This window comes from Chrysemys picta, chromosome 9, assembly GCF_011386835.1.
Source record: "Chrysemys picta bellii isolate R12L10 chromosome 9, ASM1138683v2, whole genome shotgun sequence".
Lineage (NCBI taxonomy): Eukaryota > Metazoa > Chordata > Testudines > Emydidae > Chrysemys > Chrysemys picta.
The window spans coordinates 17,669,816-17,684,415 of NC_088799.1; positions in this window are offsets into that span (position 1 = coordinate 17,669,816).

A 14,600-nucleotide genomic window follows, 5' to 3' on the forward strand; every position below is an offset into this window, starting at 1 on the left:
GCAGCATGGAGCAAACATCTTTTAACATTGTAGCATGTGCACATTGATTATATGACCCACTAGTCTAAAGTGAGAGAGCTTGAAGCAGCCAGACATCACACTGGTAATGCAGGTGTCAATAGTCCCCTATATTGAGGTCCCTCCAAAGACTGGATTTTTGCACGGCACTGCTATGTATTTATCTGCTGTCTTAAAGGTCAAAACTCGCAGACTGTAGTAGGCTACAGAAAGTTTCAAAGCACCATTCCATTGCACAGGGGTTCTGAGCCAAGCAGCAGTCATACAGGAAGGCTTGACTCTCTCTTCCTTCCGCAGAGCAGTGTTTTAGATGGCTCTCTCCATAACACTGTGAAGGGAATTTGGGAGCAGGTCAGGGTGGGTAAAGGCAGAAGCAGGGAGACAGCCAATGTATTTGTGACTGCAGGGATCTGCTGACCTAACCAGGAGAAAGGGCTCCAGATATTATTGCAGCCCATGCACTAGTTGCTATGGAATGGCTCTACGGGTACTGTGACCTTGCTTGGGGATATTTTAATGTCATAGTGGTTAAGGCCAGAAGACTCCAGCAGGTCATCTAGTTGGATCTCCTGTATATCACAGCACACTAAACACCACCCAGCACCCACACCAAGCCCAACAGTGAGAATTAGACCAAAGGTTTACAGCCCTATTGTATGCCACAGGCAGAGAACAGACAGGACCAAGGGGCACCAACACCCCAGGCCCCTGCAATGACAGGGAATTAAGTGAGATCTGCCCAGATGATCTTAGCAAGCAACCTGAAGAGCAGCAAGTCCATTTGTCCACCATTCATAAAGAACCCCTGTTCTAAGATTGCTAACCTAGCATCAGGATTTGACCCTTAGTCTATTCATGTGACTAGCATTATAATATTTTAAGTCAGAATTTATCATGAGTGCATATTTGGCACGCTACTTGTTGACATTTTGTTGTTCCTATTCAGAGGGGATTATCTAGGGGCTGTTACCATAACAGCGTACTGTTTAGAAAGTGTACCTTGTACTATTTATAAACATAAATCCCATTTCTCAGGCCAGGAAAAATAAATAACTGAAGATTTTTCACCCATAAGGTTGATATGGTGCAAACATCATTGACACTTATGGTTTACATATTCAGTATATTTCCTTGGGGTTGCTGGTAGAATTGCAAGAAACTTCTGCTTGCCTCCTCCTACATTTTTCCTAGTCATCCCAAATGCTGCTGTCTCTTATGGGCATGCAACAACTCTGGTTTTAAATCCTTTCAGTATTACAGGGGTGGCCAGCTTGAGCCTGAGAAGAGGCCAGAATTTACCAGTGTACATTGCCAAAGAGCCACAGTAATACGTGGCAGCCCTCCCCCTCCCCCCATCAACTTCCCCACCCTGCTCCCAGCGCCTCCCACCCACCAGTAGCCCCACCAATCAGCGCCTCCCACCTCCCTCCCCGCACCTCCCAATCAGCTGTTTCATGGCATGCAGGAGGCTGGGGAGGGGGCAGAGTGAGGGCACTGCAGGCTCAGGGGAGGGGGTGGGAAGGGGTGGAGTGGGGGCAGGGCCTGTGGCAGAGCAGTGAGCATCCCTCGGTACATTGGGAAGTTGGCACCTGTAGCTCCAGCCCCAGAGTCGGTGCCTATACAAGGAGCCACATATTAACTTCTCAAGAGCTGCATGTGGCTCTGAAGCCACAGGCTGGCTACGCCTGAGGTATTACATCCCTATTGAGAGGTTTTGGTCCTCTCCTGTTGCAGTCACATGCTATTAGAATTGTAATTCTTACCGCGTGTTATTCTCTATAATTTTGCTAGCTCTCTCCACTTCACTTCTCCTCCTAAGTGCAAACAGACTACTTCTTCATAGGAAACACCATGCACCATATCCTGGTATTTCAGCCAGATAAGGAGCTTGCCTGTTGCATGTATGACTTGATCACAATTCTCAAAAATGTTGCCAGATGGTGGAAAGTCTCCCAAATAATGAAGGACTGACCCCACTCAGGATTGGGGAGGGGGAAACAGGAGTGTGTGAGACATCATCCAGTCATTTGTGTACATTATTCTCTACAATGTGCTTATTAATGTTATGCTTTATGCTATTTTCTGAGAATGGATAACTGGATATCTCTTTCTTCTTTAGGGGATTGTTATTTATATTTTGTATTGACAGCGCCACTAAGATCCAGGCCCCATTGTGCCAGGTGCAGTACTCTCATACAGTATAAGACATTCCATGTTCCAAGGAGCTTACAGTCTACTAAACAGACAAGACAGGCAACGGAAGTGTTATCATATCTACTTTACTGTTGAGGAACTGAGACACAAAGAGATAAAGTGGCTTCCCAACGTCAAACAGAAAATCTCTGGCAGAGTTAGGAACTGAAATGAGATCTCGTGTCTCCCCAGTCCAGTATCTTAACAACCATACTGGAAAAATACATTATCTGTCTGTTTTGGTGTCGCAGTTGTTAACGGTTAACATGGCAGCCAGCAAATGACACTGGTAGCTGCTGCATTTGCACAATCATAGAATCATAGAATATCAGGGTTGGACGGGACCTCAGGATGTCATCTAATCCAACCCCCTGCTCAAAGCAGGACCAATTCCCAATTAAATCATCCCAGCCAGGGCTTTGTCAAGCCTGACCTTAAAAACCTCTAAGGAAGGAGATGCCACCACCTCCTTAGGTAACCCATTCCAGTGCTTCACCACCCTCCTAGTGAAAAAGTTTTTCCCTAATATCCAACCTAAACCTCCCCCACTGCAACTTGAGACCATTATTCCTTGTTCTCGCATCTGGTACCACTGAGAACAGTCTAGATCCATCCTCTTTGGAACCCCCTTTCAGGTAGTTGAAAGCAGCTATCAAATCCCCCTTCATTCTTCTCTTCTGCAGACTAAACAATCCCAGTTCCCTCAGCCTCTCCTCATAAGTCATGTGCTCCAGACCCCTAATAATTTTTGTTGCCCTTCGCTGGACTCTTTCCAATTTTTCCACATCCTTCTTGTAGTGTGGGGCCCAAAACTGGACACAGTACTCCAGATGAGGCCTCACCAATGTCGAATAGAGGGGAATGATCACATCCCTCGATCTGCTGGCAATGCCCCTACTTATACAGCCCAAAATGCCGTTAGTCTTCTTGGCAACAAGGGCACACTGTTGACTCATATCCACCTTCTCGTCCACTGTAACCCCTAGGTCCTTTTCTGCAGAACTGCTTCCTAGCCATTCGGTCCCTAGTCTGTAACAGTGAATGGGATTCTTCTGTCCTAAGTGCAGGACTCTGCACTTGTCCTTGTTGAACCTCATCAGGTTTCTTTTGGCCCAATCCTCTAATTTGTCTAGGTCCCTCTGTATCCTATCCCTACCCTCCAGCATATCTACCACTCCTCCCAGTTTAGCGTCATCTGCAAACTTGCTGAGAGTGCAGTCTATGCCATCCTCCAGATCATTAATGAAGATATTGAACAAAACCGGTCCCAGGACCGACCCTTGGGGCATTCCACTTGAAACCGGCTGCCAACTAGATATGGAGCCATTGATCACTACCCGTTGAGCCCAATGATCTAGCAAGCTTTCTATCCACCTTATAGTCCATTCATCCAGCCCATACTTCTTTAACTTGCTGGCAAGAATACTGTGGGAGACCGTATCAAAAGCTTTGCTAAAGTCAAGGAATAACACGTCCACTGCTTTCCCCTCATCCACAGAGCCAGTTATCTCCTCATAGAAAGCAATTAGGTTAGTCAGGCATGACTTGCCCTTGGTGAATCCATGCTGACTGTTCCTGATCACTTTCCTCTCCTCTAAGTGCTTCAGAATTGATTCCTTGAGGACCTGCTCAATGATTTTTCCAGGGACTGAGGTGAGGCTGACTGGCCTGTAGTTCCCCGGATCCTCCTTCTTCCCTTTTTTAAAGATGGGCACTACATTAGCCTTTTTCCAGTCATCAGGGACCTCCCCAAATCGCCATGAATTTTCAAAGATAATGGCCAATGGCTCTGCAATCACATCCACCAACTCCTTTAGCACCCTCGGATGCAGTGCATCCGGCCCCATGGACTTGTGCTCGTCCAGTTTTTCTAAATAGTCCCAAACCACTTCTTTCTCCACGGAGGGCTGGTCACCTCCTCCCCATACTGTGCTGCCTAGTGCAGCAGTCTGGGAGCTGACCTTGTTCGTGAGGACAGAGGCAAAAAAAGCATTGAGTACATTAGCTTTTTCCACATCCTCTGTCACTAGGTTGCCTCCCTCATTCAGTAAGGGCCCCACACTTTCCTTGACTTTCTTCTTGTTGCTAACATACCTGAAGAAACCCTTCTTGTTACTCTTAACATCTCGTGCTAGCTGCAACTCCAAGTGTGATTTGGCCTTCCTGATTTCACTCCTGCATGCCTGAGCAATAGTTTTATACTCCTCCCTGGTCATTTGTCCAATCTTCTACTTCTTGTAAGCTTCTTTTTTGCGTTTAAGATCAGCAAGGATTTCACTGTTAAGCCAAGCTGGTCTCCTGCCGTATTTACTATTCTTTCTACACATTGGAATGGTTTTTTCCTGCAACTTTAGAGGGTTTAGCTTTGGTGACTATGCTACACCCCTTTGAGTGGCAGGATGGCAGAGTTTGAGGGGAAGCATATATACAAGATCTGCTGTAAACATCAGTTTGCTACACCCTTAACTTGTTGGCAGAACATGTTCATTCAGTTGCATCCCAGAAATCTGCTCCCATAAATGATTTCTCTTTAGATTACAAATACTGTGTTTTGTTGTGCTGTTTATTCAAGACCTTTAGTACCATCCTCCAGATTTATCAGTAGTATAACCCACGAGGGGACTCCGGAGATACTAAAAGTTTCCATTGTCTGCTCCTAAAAATAAAAGCTAGGTGGGCTATAAATGAAAATAATAAAAAAATCATATAAATCCTCAGTTAAGAATGAAAAAAATAGGCCCCAATTTAAGAACTCATCTCCCCACAGCATGAAGCAAGCAAAACAGGCCTTGCAGGCAGGCAAAATAATCAATGCTTTCCACTACCTGACTCAAAGCCCTATGCTGAGAAAAGCTCAAGAACAGCTAGCAGCAAGCTTTCCTTCCAACTGAGATCTTAACCTCAGCTCCTTAACTCTCCTTCAACCCCTGTCCAGGCTCCTCCCGCCAGCTGCCAAATTCCACCCAGCACCCATGTTCCAGACAAACAGTTCAATTCACTCCTGTCAAACCCTTCAACAGTCTTCCTGCTCGTACAACTGCCCTGCCTCAACACTGTTTTCCTTGTTACCCTCCAAAACAAGGGTGGGCAAACTTTTTGGTCCGAGGGCCACATCTGGGTATAGAAATTGTATGGGGGGCCATGAATGCTCACGAAATTGGGGTTGGGTTGCGGGAGGGGGTCAGGGCTCTGGCTGGGGGGTGCGGGCTCCAGGGTGGGGCCAGAAATGAGGGGTTTAGGGTGAGGGAGGGGCCTCTGGTCTGGGGCAGGAGGATGTGGGGCGGGGGGTGAGGGCTCCAGCTGGGGGTGCGGGCTATGGGGTGGGGCTGGGGATGAGGGGTTTAGGATGCAGGAGGGTGCTCCTGGCTAGGACCCAGGGGTTCGGAGGGCGGGAGGGGGGATCAGAGCTGTGGTAGGAGGTTGGGGTATGGGGGTGAGGGCTCTGGGGTGCAGACTCCGGGTGGCGCTTACCTCAAGCAACTCTCGGAAGCAGTGGCATGTCCCCAGGCGGCTCTGCTGCGTGCTGCCCTGTCTGCAGGCGTTGCCCCTGCAGCTCCCACTGGCCGTGATTCCTGGCCAATGGGAGCTGTGGAGGCGGCACTTGCAGCAGGGGCAGCGTGCAGAGCTCCCCGGCTGCCCCTATGCATAGGAGCTGGAGACGGGACATGCCGCTGCTTCCGAGAGCCGCATGGAGCAGCCCCCAACACTGCTCCCCAGCTGTAGCACCGGAGCGGGGCAAGCCCCAGACCCTGCTCTCCAGCGGGAGCTTGAGGGCCGGATTAAAATGGCTGGTAGGCTGAATCTAGCCTATGGGCCATAGTTTGCCCACCCCGCTCCAAAACATGCTTGGATCTGGGTTTCCCAGCCCATGTAACAAAGTCTAAGGGCTCACAAACTTGTTCTTTCAAGAGGTAAATTGCTTTAGTGGATTTTACTTTTTGGGGCACTACAAGTTTACTCTTTCACTAGGTTTAGTTCCTTATTATGCACACTGGTCTGTCTTCGGCATCCAGCCAAGGGACCAACTACAGTCATTTGCTTAGTACAGATGGCGTAACTAAAGGTCAAACAAAAGAGCACCAGAAAACATGAGACTATTTTAAAGTGGTTGTTTAAGACTGGGTTTGCCTGCTGGAGTTGCTCTTCCGTGCAGGCTTCAGTGCCCTTGAAATGTCTTTGCAATATTTCTGTATGTAATTTGATTTGTTACAAGAGGTGAATTTGTGTGTGTGTGTGTGTGTGTGTGTGTGTGTGTGTGTGTGTGTGTGTGTGTGTGTGTGTGTGTTTCTCTAAGTGAGGTTCCTGGTATCTCTCATTATTTAACAGAATTATTTGCTTTACTGTGGAAGAGTTGTGAAACAATGAATGCTGAATTACTTAACATTAAGGGAACCTCACATCTCTGTTTATATTACAGATGTTTAACTACTACATTCAAAAGCAAAATAAAGTATACTGCAGACTATGGGAAGCTTTTCTTACTGTATATATGACCTGAACCATACTGACAGTTGGGCAGATGAACAATCTATACTAGACATTATCATTTCCAGTAAAAAAACTTCAAGTAAATATTTTCAGGTATAAAGTTTCTTTATGGCTTCCCAACTGATTCCTAAGCAAAATATAGTGTGCAAGGAATTTGCCATTTCTTGGACATTATTGCTTGCATTTTAATCTCTAACTGTGGCTTAGTAGTTACTGCACTCTGTACAGTTTACCTTCCTAGAGATTCATTAATACCAAGACTATCAGAATCTTAACCGAGGTCCCTGGTATTACTGATGACACCAACCGTTGAATGTTTACCAGGTTCGTAAACTTGTTGATGCCACACAAATGAGGGAATTGTTGGATGAGAAATGGAGAGAGACCTTTTGGGCATAGCATTTCCTGATCTGGATGTTCAGCAACATCCTCTGCCCTGCAATATTTACTGTGAGTTGTCAGCACTGACCACTAAAATTAATTCCATCAAGAGATTCAGACAACATTACCCTCAGGAGGCAAAAATCCCTGGAGGTAGGTATTTGAAACTGGCTAGATATGCAGGTAAAGGGGACTTCTCTGATCACCTATGGGAGGTAGACACAAATATCCAAGGAAGAAATGGGATGTTCTATTGAGGTCAGTCACTAATGAAAGTTGTACAGACAGCGGCTCTCCCCAGGGACTCCATCCACCTGCCTCTGGACAAAGGAACTGTCTTTCATGCAGCAGTCCCAAGGGCTTTAAGTAAGGAGACATAGGTTTGCTGGAATTTTGTGAGGGCTCGCCACGAAGATAAATCCAATACTAGAGGTTAGCATAGGTAGTGTCTCATGCTACATGTAAGGCTTTAATCCCCATGGAAAATTGACATACAGACCAGGACTCAGTCTGAAGAAACCCACACGCACAAAGTAAGGAGTTTATACACAGAAGGTGGACAGTCCACTCTCTATGGCTTTATCTAAGCTGACAAGAGTGCCGGAAAGCTGAAAGCCAAAAATTGTAGGGAAAGGCTGGTGAAACAAATGCAATAGAATAGACAAAATGCCTGATTTCCAGTGGTACTGAGTACCCACAGCCACCATTGACTTTACTGGAATTTTTTAGATCTACAAAGAGCTGAGCACCCTTAATTCCCACCAATTTCAGTGAGAGCTGCAGCTGGATGTGGTCGGCAAGTCCTAGGGAAAAAAAGCTTTACAGTTAAAAGTTAAGGTAATTTTGAAAACCCACACTAATGTGGTAATTTTATTTTTTAAGGAATCATATGCCGTAAAGGAGGATTTCTTAAGACTTGCAGGAGAGTTAATTACAAATCTCAGAGCCACCATAATACTTTTCAGTGAGGTCCACTTTGTGCAATAGAAAAAAATCACTGTAAAGAAGAGAAAGATCTCCTTAAACCAGTTGACTATTACCAAAAGTTCTAGGTAGAACTCTGAGGCATGCTCCATGCTGCAGATTACAGCAGGTATGGACTGACTTTCCACATATTTCACTGCAAAATCAATAGAATGCACAGGCACAGTAAGTGGAGTAGAGGGGCATTAGCCAAGGGACTAATGAGTGGTTGTCATTTAATGTTTCATTTATATTCTAGATTCCTTTTCTCACGAAAATAGGACCAAAACACAACACTGGACATGCATCTACGGGAGGATTTTCCCCTTTACTAACACGCAGGGATGCTGGAACAATTTTTGTAGCTGGGATGCTGATGATGGAAACCAGGTATCTGGTGCTTGTTATTACTACTCCAAGCCCAGGGGTGCGGCAGCATCCCCACACCCCTAGGTCCAGCAACACTGCTAATGTGAGTTCTTTCTAGTAGTAATTATAGGGGTAGGGATAGTTTAGTGGTTTGAGCATTGGCCTACTAAACCCAGGGTTGTGAGTTCAATCCTTGAGGGGGCCACTTAGGGATCTGGGGCAAAATCAGTATTTGGTCCTGCTAGTGAAGGCAGGGGGCTAGACTTGATGACCCTTCAGGGTCCCTTCCAGTTCTAGGAGATAGGTATATCTCCATTTTTTTTGTATGATCTACTGAGAGATAGCAGGTCCTAATGGACCAAACACAAAACTAGGAATACCTGAGTTCTAGTTTTTGTTCTGCTAGTAACTCGAGGCTATGTGGTCTTGGACAAGTCATTTGGGCTAAAATTTTCAAAAGTCACTTATCTGCTTTTAAAAGTGTAGCCTTGATCTCTTTGTAAAAAAAGGGGGGGGATTTAGTTAATATTTGTACTGTGCATTTGTGCTTAAATAACAAATTAAAAGCATAACTGTTTAAAAGATTAAAATATAGAATAGACTGGTCAAGTCAGAAGAAAACTGGAGTGGAGTGGAGAATTTTCCTGCTTTGACCTCCTGGGGAAGGACTAGATGATACAGATGTGACTAAATGCTATTCTTTGGCATCTCTAATATCTGTATTTTTTTGAGAAATGCATTTCTATAGCTAAGATAACTAGGCAAATTCATTCCTGGTGAAACTGGATGGGATGAAAGGAAGCTAACAGAGGTGAATGTAGCCAATTAAGCCCCCAACAAGTCCATCTGTAATGTTTCCAAATGACTGTGGCTTTTATTATGAGATGACATTTTAAAAAGTTAAACAATAAAAAGCCAGGTAAGGACAGTATTTTCAAGATAAGAGATTTGTACGGTCTTGGCATTTGAAATAAAGGCATTTATGTTATGGGAAAAAACCCTTCAAGTAAGTAAAAACCAGCAACAGGAACAGTCGAAGATAAAACAAAAAAAAGTTGCAGATCACAGCCAGGTTTTTTTTTATGTAGTTTAGTTCAGTGTTTTTCTGTGAAGTCTGTATTATTATTGCAAAGCCCCACATACATGACATTCAACAGTATATTTATTTTTCTAGGATGATCTATACCATTTTAATTTTTGTGGTAGTTAAACTGCAGATCATTGGCCATGATTTGGAAGCTGGTCCTCTCTCTGATTATTGGGTGGTGCAATTCAATCTATTTTGCCAGAAGACTTAAAATGCTGTGGCAGCTTTCAATTATGATACAGAAGGTAAAGATCATACACTGGACATGCCATTAACATTGTCTAAAAGGGATGTTCTTAATAACCTTTAATCCTTCTGTTATAGACACTGACAAACAAGAAGATATTCTGCAATGCTTGTAGCTAGCATAAAAAAATTAAAGGATTTATTAATATTTATACTTCAGGAATAAATTGTAATCAAGCTGGGGGGTCAGACAGACTTTCCTTTCCCCTGCCCTAAGGGTAGAGCATTGCACAGCCCGTGCACACATAAATTATGGATTTTAGTATTCCTTTTTCAAAAGAAGATCTAGTTCTGCTGTAAAGGATATGATACTGGGCTAGGTGGATGTTGTGTTTGAAGTTAAAATATTTATCACAAGGTAAATGAGAAAAACTTTCTTTCAGCATGAGATGAATTTATAACATTTAAAACTGCACAAGAAGTTGGACAAAGAAGAATTAGTTTAGACCAGTTAGAACTTCATTCCTACCAGAGCGTTGAAGCAGGACATCAGTCTACATCATCCGACCAAATCCTCATTGGCTGGGCATTCCCAGAAGACATTGGGAACAGCTGGCTCTACAAATTAACCTCTTTGTGGCTACCATCTGTTGTGGTTCCCAAACACAAAGAGCAACCATGTAATTTCAGTCCACAATGACTTGTTTTTTAGATTAAGGAAAACAGGAACAACACACACAGAACCACTAGAAGTAAAGGCTGCATGAGAGAGCACAGGGTGTATACATTTCTACAGGCTGCAGCAACTCTGTGATTACAGTGGCTGCTTGCTTCTGTAAAGGTCAGAATCCTTAGAGATTTAAAAGGTACAATATGCAGAAAACAAAAGACATACTAGTTACATAGTTGAAAATGCACCCCAATGGCCAAATAATGTGTCCCAGCATGGCAAGCTATATTCCTAAGTACTTCAGCTGACCAGTATTTTAGATACTACAAGCAGCCAAATGTTATGAAATATTTTTACCAAAAGCCTATTTAAAGTGATATTTCATTTGACTTTACTATTTTGCTAATTACTAATAAACAGTTTCTTCTGTATTTAAGAAAAAGGACTTATTTTTCTGTGAGTTTTCTTCAGGAAGGTCACATTTAGTGACTATTTACTCCACAAATTCAGTAACAAATTAAACAGTTTGTAGATTTACCTTGTCTGGCATCTGGTCATCTGTGCATTAATTTCCCCTTGCAGGTCACCGGTCTCCCTCTGACTTGTAGGGTGAGTTGAAGCTTCAACAATTGTGATTTACCACACCAGGCTAACAATAAGCCTTTGTCTTCTGGGTAATCAAAGGAGTCCAAACCCAAACTTGGCCCTCCCCAATTTCAATAGTCCTTCATCCACTATCCCCACAGGCACAATATTCCTTTCTACTTAGTGTGGGATTTTCACACCACCTCCCTAAGTAGTGTCATAGAGGGGGGCCAGGCCCACCCCATTCCTACAGGTGTCTCTGGATCTCCTTGTAGTTAGTAGTGGTCAGCTCTCAACAAACACTGCCTTGGTTCGTTCCTTCCCATGGCCAGTTCCCCTACTACCTGTTGCTGGTCAGGCCTGCCTTTTTTCCTCTTTTCTGACTTCATCCATAGTCCTTCCTGGGCTCTGTGGTCAACCCCCTCTCATAAGGGAGCCACTACTAATCCTCCCATTGACCCCAGTTCTTAGAATGTCTGTTAGCAGCTCTTCCTACAATGGATAGACTGCCTCATATTTCCCAGCAGGCCTAGTTCTAATTCACCTCTCATGAAATACTGGGGGAAGGAAAAGCCAAACATAAGTCAGAACTGGAAACTAAGCCCCTTAAAAACCCACCTCACCCAATAACAGATATTAGCACAAATATTGAAACATACCGTTCCAAAAGAACCAGGCACAAGGGGAAGATGTCATCATAAAGGCTCATGAACTCCTGTTTACACACTACTATGTTGGTAATTAGAAGTAACAGATTTTTATGGTCAACTCTTTATATTATAATTTTGATTGCAGTTATTTTTGTTAAAGCACCCACCATTCTTAGTGCATGGCTGGCTGTACATTTTTGAAAATGTAGATGATTTTTTGAGATCTTGTGCAGTGGTATTTTTTACTGTTCATCTGCATCATTGGCTTTACCTCTGGCAAATACAATGGAGAAATGCCTTTTATATAGTATTTACAATCTGAATCATCAACATCACTAGCATTTTTGTACAACATCTCCACATGCTCAGACTGAATATAAACAACATGTGGGTGGATTTTTTGTTTAAAATAGCCATTGATTTGGAATGCTCAAATTGAAACACCTTTCCCTGCCTTCCTCCAGCATTCCTCCTCCAACCCCCTGCCAGGCACCATCTCCCTCCTCTCAAGGACCCATTGCTAGTCTCATCCAGGCACTGGTCTCTTGAAATCCCCCACCAGCAAGCTGTCAATACCACAACTTCCAGGGCTTCCTCTGCAGACAGTCCCCCACACCACATCCTATCCCAATCATTGGCCTGTTCCCTATTAAAAGGCAGTTTGCTTCTTTATAGTCCTGCTCCCTTGTCCCAGCAGTCCCTGCTCCCTTCCTGCAGTCACATGATATCTCTGGGGACTACAACTCCCAGAATGCCTGGTCTTCAAGCTGCTGAAACACCATAACAGGGATGCAGGGTTGGGCTGAGCCCTTAAAGGGGAAGTATGGTCCGTTATGATAGATTTAAGGTGGACTTAATTGTGGCCTTTTTAATAGGTGATGGACCATATTCATTTGTGGTGTAATTCCACTGGAATAAATAGAGTTACACCAGGCAATCAGTTTGACCCAGTGACTTGCTAAACACTTCTAGGTTGACATATCATAGCTTGAGTGGATCACTGGCATAGCAAAAGCCTTAGAGAACTTTTCTCTACTGCTAAGTGACCTAGCAGCCAGTCTCTTGTCTGACTTACAATCACTGCTGGAGAGATGATTCTTAGGTAGCATCTGTTATAACATCCGAAGGAAGATCGTAAAGACAACAGGACAAAAAGCAGAAAGAAAAGAGGACTAATAATTTTGGTGAGAACTATAGGCAAAATCTAAACTGTGGGAACAAATGCATTAACACACCCAGCTGGTTCCCAGTCCTTTGGCTTGAAGGCTCCTTATTTTTTGTCTTTTATTCAGTATATGTTTTAAATATCCACCAATTTGGAAGAATACACTTTTTTCATTTCTGGATAGCATTTTATATACTGTTTCAGATACTAGACCTGAAAAAGTACTTGCCTTTTATAAGCTAAATGTACACCATAGTGGAATTCATGATGGGTTTGATTGATTTACATATACCCGCAAACTCATCTGCTCCACCAATGATTTATGTCGTCTACATGATATTCAGTGTTGAATATGCTGATTGCCTAAGAAAAAAGCTTTATGCATACATGCTGTCCCTAAATACCTGTGCTACCCACAGCTCCTCTGTTTCCTCTGCTACTCCAGTATGTATCATCCATCACTGCAATATAGATGCATATTTTTGGACTATCCAAAACATTAAAAGGAATGGGCCCTATCTCTATGGCCCCTATCTCCTTAAATGGGAAAAAGCCACAAAGGGGGAGAGTAAACACTAGGAGTTCCAGCTTATAGAGATTCCTAGTAATAATTTGGGGAGCAGGGAGGGGCTGTCTGACAGAAGTTTTGAGTTCAGTTCCCAGAATCTGTGGACTGCTCTTAGATCCCAGGGGAGCCACAGAAAGCAAGATCTGTTGACGCAGATGCTCCTTGCCTCTGCTGTCTGCCTAGCCCAATTTATTTCCACTGGCTCCCATGATTCATTGGTCCTGCAAAAACATGTTTCATGGGGCTCCCCTGACAACAATGTTCCCTAAACCTCCACTAAAAGTGTGCGTGCTGTGGGGGAGGGGAGGGAAGGGTTCTGCACCACAGTAGGATAAGTAGTGCATATTAATACAGCTTGAGATTGTAATAGCATGAATTTACTGCCCCTGTGGGTTGGTAGAATTTTAGAGGAGCCCAGCTGGTTCCTTTATCCCATCTCCTAACTATACACTTTTCCCTGGCCACACCTCAAGGAACCAGGAGGGGATGCTGTAGGAGTCACTCTGTTAATTCTGCAGGAGAAATCCTTAAGGGGGTAGTTCTATCAGGATTCAATATATCTTAGGCTAAGTAACTTGCCCAAGGTCACACAAGAAGTCTTTGGTGGAACTGCAACTCAAACCTTGGCTTGCCAAGTTTTAGGTTAGTGCCCTAACCACAGGACCATCCTTCCTCTTATTAGGACAGTTTGTGTTGGTGGAGCAGCACACAGAGGTTGTGCTGGGGCCAAATATTTGGCCTTATATGTTTACATCATATGGCAATTATTTCTGCATACAAATTCTGTTATTTTCCGCAAAATGTGACACACAAAATTGTAATCCATCATGTGAAAAACAGTGCAAAAACTCACTTCTCCACTCTACTGTGCACTTAGAACACGTGCAAGCCTAAAGCTAACATGGAAAATGTCATATCTGTGTAACATGCTATATTTAAAATAATGAATGGGAAATATTTTATTACGTAATATAAACACAATACGCTGTGTGGAATTAAAAACATCCCTTTTATTCCACTCCCTTGGACTGACAGCATCCTTCCTGTGGTGTGACTAATCATGAACTATATGGTCATTGCTAATTTATCACTGTCTCAACCTGCAGCATTCTCGCTACAGTAATTACATTTATTTATATAGCTCTTTTGATCCCAAGCACCTGTTGTCTATGGCCTCTATTCCTTATCTTCAGTGCTTTCAATTATGTAACGTAGCAAAGGGCACCACTTCAAAAACAAATATACCCTGGATGATAAATCGCAAATGAAAAATGATT